Source organism: Marmota monax, unplaced genomic scaffold (genome assembly GCF_021218885.2).
Source record: "Marmota monax isolate L192 unplaced genomic scaffold, Marmota_monax_Labrador192_F-V1.1 WCK01_AAM20220418_F8-fsc00011, whole genome shotgun sequence".
Lineage (NCBI taxonomy): Eukaryota > Metazoa > Chordata > Mammalia > Rodentia > Sciuridae > Marmota > Marmota monax.
Window position 1 is genome coordinate 17170802 of NW_026693082.1, and position 19643 is coordinate 17190444.

At 39.1% G+C, this 19643-nt stretch overlaps 1 long non-coding RNA gene across 5 annotated transcripts in view; it reads left to right on the top strand.

Annotated features, from left to right (window-relative positions):
• Nucleotides 1–19643, top strand: part of LOC124099156 (uncharacterized) — a 125361-nt gene that overhangs the window by 95109 nt on the left and 10609 nt on the right. For 3 of the 5 annotated variants that reach the window (XR_009227750.1, XR_009227757.1, XR_009227753.1), the window contains exon 7: nucleotides 14284–14363. This is a non-coding gene — a long non-coding RNA (uncharacterized LOC124099156). Of the gene's footprint in view, nucleotides 1–14283; nucleotides 14364–15751; nucleotides 16433–19643 lie in introns of those variants that run through there. The other 2 variants (XR_009227746.1, XR_009227755.1) reach the window with 1 other exon arrangement.

Genomic DNA, 19643 nt, shown 5'->3' on the forward strand with positions numbered 1-19643 from the left:
CCACAACTGTCCTTAATATAATTTATATAATACATATTTATGTAATTGTATCTGGTTGGTGGTAAATACTAATTAGTAAACTTCTGCCCAACTAAATGTAAAACGCTTGTTAAATCTACATAGCAACCCCTAGACTGTTAAAAATTAACGACTAAGTAAAGAGCATAGCATGTTAAACTCTCAAGTTTAGAAAAATGAAGAATAGCTGCTGCCTCTTTCATCCCATGGTCCTAATATACACAAAACAACTATTGAACTACCCACATGTAGTGTGCCTAGAAAAGAGTGGCTGCCCTATTAAACCTGCATACACAGCTACATCCTTCCTGGAAGAGCACAATGTAACTAGATCCTGGTAGAGATAACACAGGGGTTGTCAAAATTCTTGTCACACTGGAATTTCCTTCTATTGACTCTTCTTTCAATAAGTAAACTAACAGCTGAGGCTTGAATTCACATATTGGCCCAACAGTAAAACTATACAGTCTTACATAAGTTTCTGGGGTTTGTGATAAAAATGTTTTTGAAGTGGTATAATTTCTATTTATGAAGATATATATATATCATTTAAATTTTTATAATACACACACATGTGCATGTGTGTGTGAGTGTGTGTGTGTGTGTGCACATTGGTGTGTTTCTTGTGTTGATTTATCTCATGGTGTGGCTTTTGTCCCAGTCCTTGACAAAGGTAAAAACTTCTTAGCTTTCCTCCCCATCTAATAATACAAATGTGATCAAGATATTCCATCACAAAAATGTATGCACACTAAAATGTAAATTGTGAGTGATGAACTACCAATAACTAGGTCTGGAGCAACTATATATAGGGGAGTGGTGCTGGTGAGCCTCTCCAAGTACATTGGAACATTTTTTTATTATTATTCTCCCCTATAACTGCCAAAGTTATGAATGCAAGCCCCCAAATTCCCCATTAGAATTCCTGCCCCCCAAAGACACTGACATTACAAGGTATAGTGCAATGTCTAAAGGATAGGCTTTAGAATGAGTTCTGTATCCAAATTCTGTGTTTGCCACTTATTAGTTGTTCAAGTTACTTGGTGTCTCTAAGCCTCAGTTGTCTCTGTAAAATGAGAAATATGTCACAAATTTGATTTTAGTAATAATTAGGTAACATAAAGCAACCAACATTTGTCTGACATACAATAAGTACTTAATAAATGGTTGCTACTATAATATGGTAGAAGAAAACCATGAATAATAATAATAATAATTATTATTATTATTATTATTATCATCATCATCATTACACTTGCCTTGAGTTTGTAAACCTGGGGCTCAAGCACAATAGTAATCGTAAGCAGAGCTAGACTACTGTCTCTTCAGTAGAGGAAGATAGCACCATAATTTCTGCTTTTCTCCATCTAGCACAGGGTGATTGCATGTTACGAGTGGGGGGGGTAAAACACATGGCGCTTATCACTGAGCTGAGCTGCATCCCAACCATTTTTATTCCTATTTCTTTTTTTTTTTTTTTTTTTTTTTTTTTTTTTTTTTGAGACAGGGTCTCACTAAGTTGCTGAAACTGAAATTGTCCTGGAACTTGGGATCCTACCTCAGCCTCCCCAAGTAGCTGCAAGTAGCTGGAATTACAAGGGTGTGCCACCACACCCTCTTCAGCATGGCCTTTTAAAAGCATATATCTTTCCACTTCTCAATCCCTTCTCCTATATCTGGGCAAAGGAGAGACAAAGGAAAATTCATATACAAGGAAGAAAGACTTTGCTGATTTTTAAAAAATATTATATTTTAAGAAAATTGAACATTCAAAAGTATTCCATTAAAACCTGGGAGGGGGATCTAACTGTAAAAAAGTAAAAATTCATCACAAAAGAGAAACTTACCCAAGAACTGATGAGATTAAAGGGAATAAGTCCTTGTTTGAAGAAAATTCCAGACTTCATATATTTCAGTTACAGTAAAGAGCATGCATTAAAGGGGTTGATAGCAAGATCAGTTAGCTTTGTAAGAAAATGAGAGACACTTAAGCAATAGTAAACTTGTCCTTTAGTTATTGCTGTTTCTGTAGATAGAAACTGTAAGAAAGTGATACATATGCTTATAATTTTATACTCAGTCAAATTTTAGGCACCAAAAGTACCAATCAAGGAATTTCCCCTTTGGTTTAAGAGCCAATATAAAGATAATATAGGGGGCTGGGGATGTAGCTCAGTTGATAGAGTGCTTGCTTCGCATGCATAAGGCCCTGGGTTCAATCAATCCCCAGCACCACCACCAAAAAATAAAAGTTAGTTGGGTCTCAGAGCCAGAATGAGTGATGAAGACAAGGTCAGGGAAGGTACCAGAAGCATCAGGGAAGGTGCACCAGGGAGGTAGAGTTGAATCAACTTTTAAAGATCATGGGATTTGGGGCTAGGGCTGAGCTTAATGTTAGCTCTTGCCTAGCACCAGTAAGGCACTGGGTTCCATCTTTAGCATCACATCAAAATAAACAAAATAAAGGCATGCTATCCATCTACAACTAAAAATTAAAAAAAATTTAAAAAGATTATGGAGCTAGGGATATAGCTCAGTTAGTAGAATGCTTGCCTCACATGTACAAGACCCTGGGCTCAATCCCCAGCAACACACACACAAAAAAAAAGAATCATTATAAAAAATTTTTCTAAAAAGATGGAATTTGAATAAGAGAAAAAAGGAAGAATATTTGAGGTGAGGAACACAGCACAAGCTCAAGGTGGAGATAGCCTTTGTCAAAGAAGAATGTGGCCTGCTTTAGAAATAAAGCTGGAAGCCAAACTGGTATGTTTTGAATGTCAGAATAAAGAGTTGAATTTCATTAAGTAAGAAGTGGAAAGCTACTGAATAATATGCGGGTGGCACTAGCAAAATGAAAGAATTTTAGCAAGATTTATCTGACCATAAGGTCCAAATTTTAAGGAAGAAAGAATTATCTTTAAAACTCTTGAGGGCTGGGGTTGTGGCTCAAGCTGTAGCGTGCTCGCCTGGCATGCGTGGGGCCCGGGTTGGATCCTCAGCACCACATACAAACAAAGATGTTGTGTCCGCCGAAAACTGAAAAAATAAATAAAAATTCTCTCTCTCCCTCCCCCTCCCTCCCTCCCTCCCTCCCTCTCTCTCTCTCTCTCAAAAAAAAAAAAAAAAAAAACTCTTGAGGTAGCCAGACATGGTGATGCATGCCTACACTACCAGTAACCCGGAGGCTCAATCTCAAGTTGGAGGCCAGCCTGGGCAACCTAATGAGAGACTGTCTCAAAATGAAAAATAAAAAGGTTTGGGGTTGTAGCTTGTTATTAGAGTACCTCTGGGTTCAGTCCCTAGTACCAAAGGGGTTAGGGAACTCCTGAAGTTTGTTATTAAAACTTATAGATTTTTAAAATGAAACAATGTATATAAAAGTACAGCTTTTATGTTGTAGTCCTATTGAACCACTTAATATCAAATATCTGTTCATTTCTCAATTTTTTAAAAAAATAGAATGAGAAGTTCTAAATCTTCCGAAAGAAAATGAGATGCACATATATATTTATGTGCATACGTATATGCATATAATTATATGTGCATATATATAATTTATCTTATATCTTTATAATTTTCTTACTGTGATGATCTTAACAGTGATATGTAAATGTCCAGTTAATGTAAATGTCCAGTTACTTAGCTACATTTTAGAGGATGCCTTAATAAAGCTTTAAAAGTCATTACCTATATATTTCTGAAATATACTACTGTTCTGATATTTTAACAATAATTACATTCAGCTATGATGATTAAATGTGTGCATTTAAAAAATATTTTTTAGTTGTAGTTGGACACAATACCTTTTATTTATTTATTTTTATGTGGTGCTGAGGATAGAACCCAGGGCATGTGTTAGGCGAGCCCTCTACCACTGAGCCACACCCCCAGCCCTAAATGTGTGCATTTTTTTCCCCTTTTATAGTACTAAGGATTGAACCCCAAGCTTTCATTATGCTAGGGCAAGTACTCTACCACTAAACCACAAACTTGGCCTCCAAATATATATTTTTTTTGATGAATAACTCCATGAACGCCTTTAACAGATTATTAATTCAGGTAAAGATGAATAAATGATGTAATTTACAATTGTTTGAAAATTTGATTTGAATTTCTGTTAAGTTCATTAATTATTATGTACTTGATTTTTATCTTGAGAATGACTTTTTAATGACAAAATCATTTTGGTTTAGAAAACTACTTTCATGGTTGTATGGGACATTTTTAGACTATTCTGCAAATATAGGGGAAGGGTTATACAATTTTCAGTAGCTGGTTTCTGTATTAAACATACTCTACTTGGGTGTCCCGGGATCAAACCTGGAAGCACTCTACAACTGAGCTAAATCTCCCGTTATTTTTAGTTTTTATTTTTAGACACGGTCTCACTATATTGCCCAGACAGGCCTTGAACTTGTTATCGTTTTGCTTCAGGCTCCCACATTGCTAGGATTACAGGTGTGCATCACCATGCCTGGCTTTAAACATACTTTCTTTAAAGTAACACATCTCAATGAACTTTGCTTCTGAGCATCTAGATTCATCAGAAATCTATATAGCACTACACAAGAAATACATGCTTTTTTAAAAACCATGAATCCAGTTAGTTCTCTCTGAAATAAAAACATTTTGTAATAAATGCCGTGTCAAATGTGTTTATCTTATAATGGTCTTATTTGTAACATTATGCAGATTGTTGCTAGAATGTGTTCAGATTTTCAGAAGCTTGGGATGTATCTAAAGTAGACCCTTCCTAGTCAGGCAAAAGACACAGACAATTCTGAAGGTGCATGAGACTGATTATAAATAGCACATTTAAGGCATCTTGCAAAAATGATTGACCTCCTTGTTGCAAAATCCAATGGATATGCTTTCAGTTTCATTTTCCTTCATCTCTTAGTGGTATTCTGAGTACCATTATCTTTTCCTCAAAAGGCCTTGTTTTCCCAATCTGAATCACTTCTGGCTTTTCTGCTTCCAGCTCAGGAACACTTGCTAGGTTAACCTCTTCCACCTAGCATTTATATTCTGGAAATCCTCAAGTTTTGTGTTTGTTTTTTGAGGTGCTGAAGATTAAACATAGGGCCTCGAAGATGCAAAGTCCACACTCTACCACTGAGCTACATCACCAGGCCAAACACTCAAACACTGGGACTTCAGTGATCATTTAATGACTCTCATATTCCCTGTAGAGCAAGCATTTTGTGGTATTGGGGATTGAATTGAGAGTCTTGCACTTGCTAGGCAAGGATTCCACCACTGAGCCTTTTTCTTTCTTTCTTCCTTTTTTTTTAATGTTTATTTTTTAGTTGTAGTTGGACACAATACCTTTATTTTATTTATTTATTTTTATGTGGTGCTGAGGATCCAACCCAGGGTCTCACATGTGTTAGGCAAGCACTCTACTGTTGAGCCACGACCCCAACCCCTTTTTTTCTTTTCTTTTTGGCCCAGGCCAGCCTCAAATTTATGATCATCCAGCCTCAGCCTCCTGAATAGCTGGATTTACAGTCTGTCACTGCACCCAGCTACACCATTATTAAAGAGGAAAATTGGGCTGGGGATGTGGCTCAAGCGGTAGCGCGCTCGCCTGGCATGCATGAGGCCCAGGTTCGATCCTCAGCACCACATACAAAGATGTTGTGTCCGCCCAAAAATAACTAAAAAATAAGTATTAAAATTCTCTCTCTCTCTCTCTCAAAAAAAAAAAAAAAGAGGAAAATTGTTTCAATTTAAATACTACTTTAAATACTTTCTCCTCTCTCCCCCACAATCCTTCCTGTCTTCAAGCATTTGTTAGCCCAAGGCTTGTACTTCTTCTTCAAGGCTCCTGTAGCTGCTGCTTTCCTGCATGTTGCCCCTTTACCAGTCATCTGTCATCCCTATCCCCCAACCACAGAACAACTGACTTGTCTCAGGTTAGCTTTCCAGGACGTGTCAAGGCTAGATTTTTTCTTTCTTTTTTTTTTTTTTTTGGTACCAGGGATTGAACCCAGAAGTGCTTAGCCACTGAGCCACATCCTCAGACATTTTTTTTTTCATTATATTTTTTAAAAATTTTGAGACAGGGTCTTGCTGAGTTGCTTGGGGCCTTACTAATATGCTGAGATTGGCTTTGAACTTTAGATCCTCCTGCCTCAGTTTTCAGTGGTACTTGGATTACAGGTGTGTGCCACCACACCCGACAAGAATAAATCCTTCTTAATCACCTCATATTGTCGTATGCTCTTCTATAATCATGCATTCTGTAGGTTGTTATATTTGAATAACATTTTCTCCTCACTTGACAAAACTGGAGAAGAGCTGAGATTGTGTGTGTGTGTGTGTGTGTGTGTGTGTTTTCATCATTGCATTTCTGGCACCTAACCTAGTTATTTCATGAATGTTTAGAGGAAGTAAGAATTCTCTATTTCAAAGATTATTGATGTGTTTTAAAGTTGTAAAAATCAGCTGTTGGGATAAACTGAAATGGTAATGTTCTACAATTTTAATTCACTTAACAGGTACTTCATTATATTTTATTAAACAGGTACTTCATTTATATTTTATTTTATTAAAATAAGATATTTTTACATCTTTTGTTTATACAACAAGGTTTACCATATTCTTCCTATGCTTACACTCCTATAGTTTACAAAAATGTGTCAATAGTCTACATTTTTCACAGCAGAGCACATATCTTAAAATGAAGGATAAATTCCTGAATCTTTGGGGAATTCTCACAAAAATTTTTGAGAATCTTTTTCAGAGCATAAGCATTAAGCAATATGCAATTTTTAAAAAAGATTGGGGCTGGGGCTGGGCATGGTGGCCTCCCACCATAAGACCCTGTCTCAAAGTTTAAAAAGCACTGGGGAGGCCAGGTATGGTGGCACATGCCTGTAATCCCAGGTATTCAGGAGGTTGAGGCAAGAGGATCTCAAATTCGAGGCAAGCCTCAGTAACTTTATGAGATCCTGTTTCAAAATAAAATAAAAAATAGTGCTGGGGATGTAGCTCAGAGTAGGGCATCCTTGAATTAAATCCCTAGTACCACCAAAAAAGAAAAAAAAATGTTCAGGGGATGTACCTCAGTGGTAGAGAACTTGCCTAGCATACATGATCCTTTGAGTTAAATCCTCAGCACCAATAAATAAATTTAATTTAATTAAAAATTTAACAAAAGGGCTGGGGTTGTGGCTTAAAGGTAGAGCACTTGCCTCACAGGTGTGAGGCACTGGGTTTGATTCTCAGCACCACATATAAATAACTGAATAAAATAAAGATCCATCAACAACTAAAAAACTATTTTAAAAAAATAAAAATTTAAAAAAGACTGGGGGCTGGGAGTGCAGTTCAGTGGTAGAGCATGAATAGGCCCTGGGTTCAAACTCTACTACCAAACCCAGAATCACAAAACTGAAAGATATGACTAAATAAAATGTAAAACTTTATATCATAAAAAATACAATATGTCACATAATAGTACATAACTAAAAGATATTAAAGCTGTCATATTGGGATTAAGATATGTATAAGATATAGTTAGTGAGGAATCGAGTTAAAAATAGTTTTGTACTATGGTTCCAACTTTGAAAAAAATGCAATTGGTAGAATATGGATGGGAAAAAACACATTTGTAGAAATATACACCAAATTCTCAATGTGAAAGAAAGGAATTTGGGAAATTGTCAGTATTTATACAATATCAAAAAAATTAATACTTTTATACTGAGCATCTATTAATTTTTTTAATTTTGTTTTTTAGCTGTCAATGGACCTTTTATTTATTTATACATGATGCTGAGAATCAAACCCAGTGCCTCACACATGCTAGGCAAGCGCTCTGCCACTAAGCCACAACCCCAACCCCTTAAAATTTTTTTAAAATATTTTTTTAGTTGTAGTTGGACACAATATCTTTATTTTATTTATTTATTTATTTTTATGTGGTGCTGAGGTTTGAACCCAGTACCTCACACATGCGAGGCAAGCTTTCTACCACTGAGCCACAACCCCAGCCCAACTTTTATAATATATACAAAAAAGAAAAGAAGATAAATTTGTAAAAGAAAAAAAAAGACACAGTTGGAACAAATACATGCAATATATATTACAAACTTTTCCAAATGAATAACAAAACAAAAAAAAAAAAAAACACCAAGATAAAAAGACCAAGTACATGAAAAAAAAAATCCACACAAAAGAAATACCAATGATCATTAAGCATGAGGAAAAATATTTCATTCTCATTGGTAACCAAATATCAAGCAAAACATCAATATAGCCTTTTAAAATTCATTAAACTGCCAGTTGTAGTGATGCAGCCCTATAATCCCAGCTACTTGAGAAGTAGAGGCAAGAAGATCTCAAATTCCAGACCAGCCTGGGAAATTTAACAAAGCCCCTGTGTCTCAAAATAAAAATAAAGAAATAGGGACGCAGTTCAGTGGCAAAGTGCTCCTGGGTTTAATCTCTAAATCTACTGTAAATGCGGGGGGTGGGGAGTAAAATAAAGTGCCGCAGTCTGGCTGGGCACAATTCCACAGTCTGGCTGGGCACAATTCAGGAGCCACTTGTCAAAAGAAACGAACTTTATTTTTAGAACACACACACCACACCACACAGCTCCTCAGGAAAAACCCTCAGAGCCCAACTGCCACCACCGGCTTCCCACAAGCCTCTCAACCTCCCCCCCTCCTCCTGCTCTTGAGGCCGATTGGCTGGGTCACGTGGGCGGAGCAAAAAAAAGTCCCCCAATGAGCAGCTCCGTGGTCTGAAAGGGAGGGGAAACAGCCCAATGAGCATCACCGCAGAGGAGCCAATCAGTTGGCAGCTAGAAGTTGCTGGGGCCACTGTGAGCCAATCATCAGCTGGCAGCTGGAAGTTTGCTGGGGCCCCTTCGGCTGTGGCTCTCAACATCTCCCCCTCTCTGTTTAAACAACAAGCATGTGGCTTAGGGACCCTGCCTGCCTTAGGTTGTCCAATACTACATATGGTCCTTACCTGTAATCGGATGAGCTGACCTCAAGGCGTCAGCCTCCTGTCTTAGGTTGGTACCATTGCAATTGGATCTTACCCATTATTGACTAACGGTTCAGCATACAGCCACACCTGTGCATAGGTCTTTGTACCAACGGGGGGGGGGGGGACGGTGAGGTTCTTTGCCTCACCTCTGTTGGCCCCCAAATTTTAGCTGAACAACCATGACAAGCAGAAGGGAGGAAGATACACCAAGCCAATTGACGGCTCCTTTTGGAAAAATTGTACCACCGATGACACCATCAGCAAAAATACCCCAACACTACCACAAGTCGCTGCACCAACAGATAGTTCACAATGCATAAAGTGAGTTCACAATGCATACAAGTGATACATAGTCCAGGCAAGTTCTGCAAGCAGTTCAGTGATAGCTCCTTTTGGAAAAATTGTACCACTGATGACACCATCAGCAAAAATACCCCAACACTACCACAAGTTGCTGATAATGCCAAGGTCGCGGGTTCTCCCCGTACGGGCCACCAAATGCCGCAGTGGAAGTTTGCTGGCAGCTGGAAGTTTGCTGGCAGCTGGAAGTTTGCTGGGGCCCCTTCGGCTGTGGCTCTCAACAATAAAGTTCATTAAATCCACAGAGATTTAAAACATCATGACCAGCAGGCCATCATCTAGAGGTGGTACAGGCCATCTTGTTTGCTATTAGAGACCAACAACCTTTTTGGAGGACAAGTTGGTAATCTGTATCAAAAATGCTCAAAATATATATATTTAACTCAATTTCTAGGAATTTGGTCTAGGAAAATAATCATAAATGCCATAATTTGTACCATAAGTTTATTTGTTACACAGTTGTCAAATAAAAATTAAAAACATCCTAATTATCTATCTAAATGATATGGATTAAATGAATCTTGGTACATTCATACAAAATAATAATATGTAGCAATTTTATTTTGTTTTGGAGACAGGATCTTTCTGTGTTACTCAGGCAGGTCTCAAACTCTTGGGCTCAAGAGTTTGATCTCAATCCTCAGCTGAGACTACAGGTGGGCACCACCATGCCCAGCTTCACCCTGATTTTTTTTTTTTTTTTTTAGTGCTACATCCTCAGCCCTTTTTCTAACCTGCCTCTCCACCTATAGGTGGCACCAAAATGGCAGCCAACTCTCTCACACAGACATCTCAGTTTCACCACAGGTTCGTCTCAGGGAGGTGACCACTTGTCCAAGTTCACCTAAGATGAATCCTGACCTACTCCTCAGAGTCCAGACATCCCTCTGGCTTGGTCTTTCATTCTCATTCATTCACTCCCAACTTATATAGTTAACCCTGTCCCTGAAACAACAGAGCTAGAATAAAACACGAAACCACAAAAGCAAGAAATAGTCCTCCATCAATTTACAAATTTCCACCCATCAAATAAATCACTCTGTGTCACCACAAACATCATTTCAATTCACCCTCACAACACCCCTACCAGGCAATTATGGGGACATGAATTTTGTGGGTGAGAAAAGTAACTAAGTTCAGCAACTTGACCATAGTCACCCAACTATGAGGAACAGAGCTGGATTCAGATGTTCCTCTGCGTGACCTTAGTTTCTGCTCATAATAGAGGCTACTGCCTCCTCCAGCACCAATTTCTAACTGTTAGGAAACAGAATTTTACCAAGCAAGTTGGTTAGTTTCAATGTGAAAGGAATACTTTGAATATTCATGGTTTTCATCTTAAATTTGAAAGCAGAAATCTGCTTTCTGTAGCTGTGTGTCTAATTCAGCTCATGTTTCTATAACCTAGTTTGAAGGATGAAACACTTCCAAAAGAAGCAACCAAGTCTACAAAGGCATGGTTTGGCTCAAATGGATCCAACCACTTAGCAAATGGAAAATAACACTAAGGAGTAAGTTTTGCATCATGAGAGCAGCCATCCCTAAGGAAGCTAGAGATTTAAGTGCAAGTCAGAGAATGGATGGCTCAGAATATTCACTTTATATATGTCTAGCTTTAATCTAAACCAGTTTCTCCTAGAAAAGGTAACTGAGTCATAGCCTTTCCAATTTTTTTCAGTTTAATTTCCAGGTCCAAAAGTACTCCCTTAATGCATTCTCTTTGAAAACAAATTATACATAGGCTTAAGTGGTCATTAATCAGTACCCCAATCTCAGCCCAATACACTGGTACAAGTTTATGTGGTTTTTTTTTGTTTTTTGTTTTTTGTATTTTTTCCCCTTCCAGATGTTTTTGTATCCAGGAAATTATTTTTCTGTCTTCTTTTTCAATAAAGCTTCCAATATTAGAATATTTCCCTTCCTCCCCAAAATCTCCATCAAAGGGAAACTGCTAACTCTCAGAGACAAGAAGCTCCCAAGGGACTGCAATAGCCTCTCTCCTTTCACCCCATTAATGGCTAAGAGGAAGGGCTCTAGTCAGACTGCTTCATGAGAATCTTAGCTCTATTACTTTCTACCTAGGTGAGCATGGGAAAGTTCATTCATTCACCATCCATTCAGCAACACTTGAGCCCTTTTATTGTCTTCCACATCCACCATTTTGGCCTATGCCATCATTACTGCTTCTGACTTTGATACTGAACAAGTCTCCCTGCAGTCACATCTGCCCTTCTACACAATCACGTCACTAGGCCACTCATACCATTCCCTGGCTTCCCACCAGCTAGAAGTCCAGTCACCAGGGGAGGAGGCCTATAAGTTCCTCCCTGATCTGCCCTCTCCCTAACTCACATCCCAGACCTCTCTGACTTATGCCTACTCCCCTACTGTTCTCTGTCTGCTCTAGCCACCTGGGCCTCCTTGCTGTTCATCCAACATGCCAACCTCGCCTTTTCCTTAGGACCTTTGCATATGCTGTTCCCTCTGCCAGAGAGTTCTTCCTCTAGAATCTACTTGACTCATTCCCTCTCTGTCAGGTTTCTGCTTAAATGTCCTCTTCCTGGGAAGGCCCTCCTGGACATGCAAATAGTAGCCCCTCACTGTCACTTAACACTCCCTAGTTTCCTTTCCCCATCTTGTTTTCCTCCATACCATACTATTGATTTCTTGGATTCTTTTTTTCTCCTACTAGGATGTAAGCTCTTCACAGAAGCAATATGCCAGCATCCAAAATGCCTGCATATAGCAGGTACTCAATAAATAAATTTGCACTTGGAAATCATAAGCCTGATCCTATAGGGAAAGTCTTGGAAAGGACTTTGGGTTTTATTTTATTTTTATGTATTTTTTGTGGTGCTGGGGATTGAACCCAGGGCCTTGTACATGCAAGGCAAGCACCCTACCAACTGAGCTATATCCCCAGCATGTGAAGTTGCTATAGATTAGATATGAGGTTCCCCCAAAAAATCTTTCGTGTAAGACAATGCAAGAAAGTTTAGAGGTAAAATGATAGGATTATGAGAGCCTTATTAACCTGATCAGCATATTAATCCCCTGATAGAGATTAACTGGGTGGTCATTGAGGGCAAGTAGGGTGTGGCTGGATATGGTAGGTCACTGTGGGCATGCCTTTGGGGTTTACATTTTATCACTGTGAGTGGAGTACTCTCTCTCTGCTTCCTGGTGACATGTTCCAGGCTGCTTCCCTCCACCACACACTTCTGCAATGATGTTTTGCCTCACCTCAGGCTCCAATGAATGAAGTTGGCCATCTGTGGACTGAGGTCTCTGAAATCATGAACAACAAATAAACTTTCCTCCTATAAAATTGTTCTTGTAAATTATTTTGGGCACAGTAGTTTAAAAAGGTGAGTAAAACAGAAGAGAAGCCACTGGAGAGTACATAATCTGATATCTTGTATAAAGATATCATTCTGGCCATGGTGTGGAGGAGGGAAGATTCTACTAAGGGTCAAGATTGGCATGGGGAGGCTATTATGCTAAGTGTAATAAGCCAATCCCAAAAAACCAGAAGCTGAATGTTCTCTCTGATGTTAACTCACAAAGTGGGTGGTAGTGATTAGGGAAGAATAGAAGTTCTTTGGATTAGACAAAGGGAAATGAAGGGAATGGAGAGAGAAAGGGAATAGGAAAGATAGTAGAATGAATCGGAATTACTTTCCTATGTTCATATATGAATACATGACCAATGTAATTCCACATCATGTACAACCAGAAGAATGGGAAATTGTACTCCATGTATGTACAATATATCAAAATACATTCTACTGCCATGAATAACTAAAAGGAACAAATAAAAAAGTTTAAAAAAGAGATTAGCATGGGGCATCAGTTTGGAGGACAATGCAACATTGAAGCAAGAAAGACAATCAGGAATTGAGTTAGAGTAAAAAAAAAAAAAGGTTAATCTCCCCAGACCTACCACCCATAGTGGGGATTGAACCCAAGGGTGCTTTACCACTGAGCTACATCCCCAGCCCTTTTTATTTTTAATTCTGAGACAGTTTCATGAAGTTGCCCAAACTGGCCATGAACTGGCAATCCTCCTGCCTCAGCCTCCTAAATATGTGTGATTACAGGTGTGTACCACCACAACCAGCAAAGGTTAAGTTGCATACTGGTGTGTTTGTGGGTGGGGGGAGAAAGATACCAGGGACACTCTACCACTGAGCTACATTCTCAGTCCTTTTTGAGACTCCCTAAGTTGCCAAGGCTGGAATTGAACCTGCAATCCTCGTAGCTGGTATTAAAACAGTCATGTGCCACTGTGCCCAGCAAAAGTTTAGGTTTTTAAAAATATATTTTAGAGTTATAGCTGACAGAACTTGTTAATACACTAGGTGAGGAATCTAAGAGAAAAAGAGGAATTGAGGACAACTTCCAGGTTTAGAGTCTCAATACTGAATCTTTCTGATTTCTCTTTCATGATTGATGTGAGAAAAGAGGCAGAGAATGTAAACAGTTCACACAGTGCCGAGCACATGTAAATCCTCAACAATCATTAGCTCTTATTATTACCCCTAAGAGAAACGTGTTTTTCCCTGCTTCACTGGTGAATAGGATTGTAAAAATATCCACCCACCAATAGTGGGGGGAAAAAAACGTTTGTTGGGTGTAACCTCCCTTCCTAAGGGATGGACTTTTACTTTTTAACAGAATACTTAACAGTAGTTTTGGAACATTTTACTTGCACACAGATAAATAAAAGGATTCCTCAGATTTCAAAAGACTTACAAGGCTCTTTTAGGTCATGTTTGTCTACTCAGTACTTAGCAGGAGTAACTAAAAGCTGAAATTACAAACTTCTGCTGATTAAAAATCAATCAAAACATAAGATAAAGAACATCTGAAATAATGATTTTTTTTTTTAAACAGGGATTGACTTCATTTGAATACACAAGAAGCTAAAATACCACGCTGTCCAGTTCAATACAGGACACCTGGCAACCGTGTTTGTAAGTGTAACTCGGCTTTCTGCAAAGCCAACACCCAACCCTTCTTGGCTACATAGCCTTGTCCTCATTTCCCCCTGAAAAACTGTTTTAAACTCAATACAGATAACATTCTGCCTCTGTAGTTCAATTAGCAGCTTCTCTCAATAGGTTGTCTGGTTTGGCAAGTGCTTGATTGAAGTAACCCTGTATTTTGAAACCTCCCAATGGCTGCCTCTAGGTAGCATGTAAAAAGCTGCCTGTAGGGAATTTAGCAGCTATTTCAAGCCCCTTGGGGACTTTACTGCTAGCATTTTCCTCTGCCTCACCAGATATCTCTGATTATTGATGAACTGGGACCCTCACTTAAATGAAAAGCAGACATTTTTCTTTTCATCATCTAGGATGTTTGGAGAGAGGCCCTTAAATCTGGGATCCGTTTCCCTACTTTCCACAATCCTTCAATCCTTTTACTATCTGGGAACCTGCAAAGGCAACCTTGAATTTGAACTAGAGCTAAAAAGGGCTTCCAAATTATGTGCCCCATGGGGGAGTCTTTGATCTGTGTGGCCTCTACTGCTCAGCTTTCTCTATTCAGAAGTCTAGAAGACATCTTGCTTCTGAAAGCAGAACCTAAGAACCAGCAGCCTTCCCAGGAAGCCTGTTGGAAATGCAGACTCTGAGGCAGAATTTTGGCCCTAGTAAATCAGAATCTTCCCTTTAACAAGACCCTCATGGGATTCCCAGGCATCTGCAAGTTAGAAAGGCCAGATAGGTGCTCAATCCTGGTCCTGGTTAAAGGTCCTTAATCTTCAGCCTCACTTCATTGTTCTCACTTTCCAAAGAATTCCGAGCTGCTTCATCCCAACACCTTCTCTGTCTTACCCCTTATAGCCAGGGTCTCTTTTCTGGGCCCCTTTCCCTTCTATAAGATATCTCAGCTGGTTTTAGTAGTCTGTAATCCCAGTATCTCCAGAGGCTGAAGCAAAGTTCAAAGCCAGCCTCAGCAACTAAATGAGGCACTAAGCAACTTAGTGAGACTGTTTTAAAACAAAATGCAAAAAAAGGACTGAGGATATGGCTCGTGGCTAAGTGCTCCTGACTTCAATCCCTGGTACAAAAAAAAAAAAAAAAAAAAACCTTGACTCCTCTGTTCAGGTCAAAGCTCATTTCTTGATAGGAATATTTCTTTAATTTCTTTGAGGATGTATTGCCTCTAATTCCAAGTGCTGCCTCTTCAGCACCACTCAGAGTTGCTTTAATCTGTCCAGGAATGGTCTCAGAGTTGAGTCTGATTCCCCCATCCCTGGTCCTCAGCCAGGGTCTGAGTGGACATCTTGTGTCAGGGGTCTGCCCTTCCCATGGTTTACCCTGCAGTCAAATTCATCACCCTTATTCCTCTTTCCCTCCAGCTGCTCCCTACAGATCCAGCAGACAACTAGATACAATCCAGTAATGGCTGCCTTCAAATGGGAGAGACCCAGAGAAGGGAAAGGGATGCTGGATAAGAGGACCTTGGACAGATGCAGTAACACCAGCCAGGAATCCCAGCTACTCAGGTGGCTGAAAAGGAGGATCACAAATTAAAAGCCAGCCCGGGAAACTTAATGAGAACCTGTCTCAAAAACTAAAAAGGGCTGGGGACTTCACTCAATGGTAGAACATCCCTGGATTCAATCTCTAGTACCAACCAAAAAAAAAAAGAGAGAGAGAGAGAAGCCTTGAAGAGGGTCTTCTTTGGTTGCTCTGAAGTAAGAAAGTCAGGGCTGGGGAAAGAGATACATTAGAAAAGTTTTAAGCAATTGGTTCTATGAGAGTTTGAGGTTATTATTTTCTAAACTTTACAAAGTGAGAAATATATCATAATTTTGGGGGACTGTGGAAATCAAACCCTCAGCTGGAATCATAACTTAAGGCTTTTTGCTCGGTCTGGTAGTCAGATTGATAAACCACATATTTTTTCTTACCCCTTTATCATTTATCACACAATTGATCCCCCCCCAAAAAAAAGATATATTAAAACCCTACTTTCAAACTTTAAAACAAACCCTTGGAATGTTCTTCATATTTGTTATTAAAATAGCGTCTTCCAATTTTTTATGTGTTTTTTCTTTTTCTCTTCTTCTTTGGGGTGTGTATGTGTGTGTGCACCAGTCCGAATCTTTCTATGTTTGCCCAGGCTAGCCTGGAACTCCTGAACTCAAGCCACCCTCCTGTCAGTCTCTGGAGTAGCTGGAACTATGGGTGCACATCACCATCCCTTGTTTGTTTTTTTGTTTATATTTTTCTTTCTCTTCCCTCATCTCCCCATCCCCACCCCCAATACTAGGGATTGAACTCAGTGGTGCTTTACCACTGAGCTACATCCCCAGCGTTTTTTATTTTTTAAAACTTTGAGATAGGATTTCACTAATCTGCCCAGGCTGGTCTCCAGTTTATGATTCTCCTGCCTCAGTCTCCCCCAGTAGCTGGGATTACTTGCATGCACCATCATGCCCAGCTTTTTATTTTTGCAGATGATTATTGTAGCACTTTTTGTGTACCAAGCACTGTCCTAAGAGCTTTACAAAAATTAACTTTTTTTACCCTTAAAATAATCCAATGAAATAGATCCTGTTATTAACCTCATGTATAGAAGAGGAAATGAAAGCAGAGAGTTAAGTAACTTCCTCAAGTTCACAGAACTAAGAAATGATGAACCAGAATTAAAACCCAGGAAGTCTGAATGGGTCACAGTCATATACTGAACCTGTGCTGCCTCTCTACAGGGCCTGAAAAAACACACCTTTGAACATATACATGTATATATTTTTATGTACATTAAATATATAAAGTAAAATATATTTACATATACATAAACTTAGACATAAGTATATATTTTTATTTTTTTTTTTATTTTGTATGCTGTTGGGGATGGACCTTGGGCTTAGGGTTCTATCACTGAGCTACACCCCAGCTCATTAATATTTCTGTTTAAGTATAAATAGAGACAGGGAGGGAAAGATCTAGTTGCCTTTCTTCCAATGGCCACCTTTCCACATTTTTTTGTACATGCTGAAAGCTCAGTTTTGAGGGAAGCATAATTTCTCTGTCCATAGGTCCCCCGTGAAGTCTAAATGACTACTTTCATAAACCTCAGTCTCCTCATCTGAGATAATGAGGAAGTTGGATTAGATGAGCTAGGGCGCCCTCTGAACATAAGGGGCCTGCAATAAAAATTATTAAAATTTCCCAAAAAACAAACCAGGCAGCATTTTTCTTTTTCAGGTTTGACGTTGCAAGTGGCCATGGCTTAGTGTTTTAAACTAATTTTAGTTTAAAAACTAATTCTGGACAGTTCTTGTGCCTTCCTGGACTAACAATAACTGGGGTTTGCCCTGTGCAACTGACGGTATCCTGATGCGTTTGTGCAGGTTTAAATTTAAATTTCCGGCCAGTTTCGGTTGGTGGGGTTTGAGGAAACGCTCAAGCCCAGAGCGAGCGGCGAAGGAAACGGCATCGCAGCCACTGGTGCAAGCGCGCCCTCTGCCGGCAGCTCGTGTGCTCCGGCCTCTTGGGGGAACCTCTTCAGCTCCAGGGGCAGCGCAAAACTTGTGCCCTTCCCTTCCTCCTGCTATATTACATACAACTGAGCAACGTTTGTTTAGTGCTTTTATGAGCTAGGCACAGAGTATTTGGGGCTGGAGACAACAAAGATAAATAAAAACGTCCCAGCCTTAAAGGATCTCACAGTCCAAAATCAGATCATTGTAATGTCACTTGAGAACTCAATCACCTGTGCTACACCCTAAGTCCCCATTAGTTTGCAACCCCAAGTTGTACGCAAGAGCCCAAATCAAACAGCACGGTACGATGCGCTTTTGTTAGGAAAGGAGAACTAGTAGCACACTAGCATTTTCTCCGGGCACAGAAACAGATGACCTGCTCAGGAGCCTTAGGGGAAACAAATATGGATAGTCATGGTGCAGAAGGTTGCACCATCAAGAACATTTTAAATTTGTGATTCAAATTTAAGAAACACCTGTCTTTGAGAAATGCATGCAATACATAAGTGCAAAAGGTTTTAAAAAAAAATCAAAACCCACATACATCACATAGCTACTGAGAAATGGAGAGGTCAGGGTGAAGGTGGTGGAGGAGGCTGAGAGCACCTAACACAAGCAACCTGCATGCTGCTCTGCCCAAGACCAGCCTGAACACTTGTGACTGAAACCAAGGACTGCAGCCAGAGGCTTAAAGGAAATCCTAGCCAGGCTTCGTCCCCCTGAAAATCACTACCTATTTCTCAACAAATGTAAGACCTATTGAAAAATAAAAAACAAAGCTCTTCACCAAAACTACAGAAAAAAAAAAAGCCACACTTCCCTATTTCATTTAATTGGTCAAAACAAAAACAAAATCTATATTTTTACACATGCGCAAAATGTTAACAATGTACCTGTAGCAGTTTTGTGAAGTAGTTTAGCAAAAGGGTTTGTGTGAAATAAATATACTGATGTCACAATAAAAGCTGACCTGATTCACCTAGTTTTACGAGTGTGTTTTTTTTTTGGGGGGGGGGCATTGGGGAAGGAGCCCAGGGCCTCACTCATGTTAGGCAAGTGCTCTATCACTGAGCTACACCCCAGCCCTTGTTTGTATGTGGGGCTTTTTTGTCCAGGGTAGGGAGCTGCTCTTCAGGGAAGTGTGCCTGGCCAGATGTGGTTGGGGCTGAGTTCCTGAGGATCATGCTCCTCAAGATAGCACATGCAGCCACTGCAAGGTTGGAGTTATATCTTATTTATACTTATTTGTCCTAATTCACAGAGGTAGCAGGTAGGAAAGAGGAAAAGGCTAAAGAGGAGAGGGGTGGCAGACATATGTCTTATGCCTAAATTAAACCAGGCTGAACTCCCATGGGTAGATTAGAATTTTACATATCTTATAAAGAGGTTCAAATAGTATTTTCCAATACAGTTTTAATATAAAGTAGTTAAGACTGAACCATGGTTAACATATAATTCAATTATATAAATAACAAATAGGAATTAAGTAATAATTGAATGTATAATTATGTTTTTGTGTAATATGAATTTTAAAAAATATATTTATTTTTTAGTTGTAATTGGACACAATACCTTTATTTTATTTATTTTTATGTGGTGCTAAGGATCAAACCCAGGGCCTCACATGTGCTAGGCAAGCTGCTCTACTGCTGAGCCACAACCCCAGCCCTGTAATATGAATATTTATATAACAGAAAAAATGTGTATTTTTATAATATTATTTATGTAATTAGTAATAATTAATACATATGGATAAATA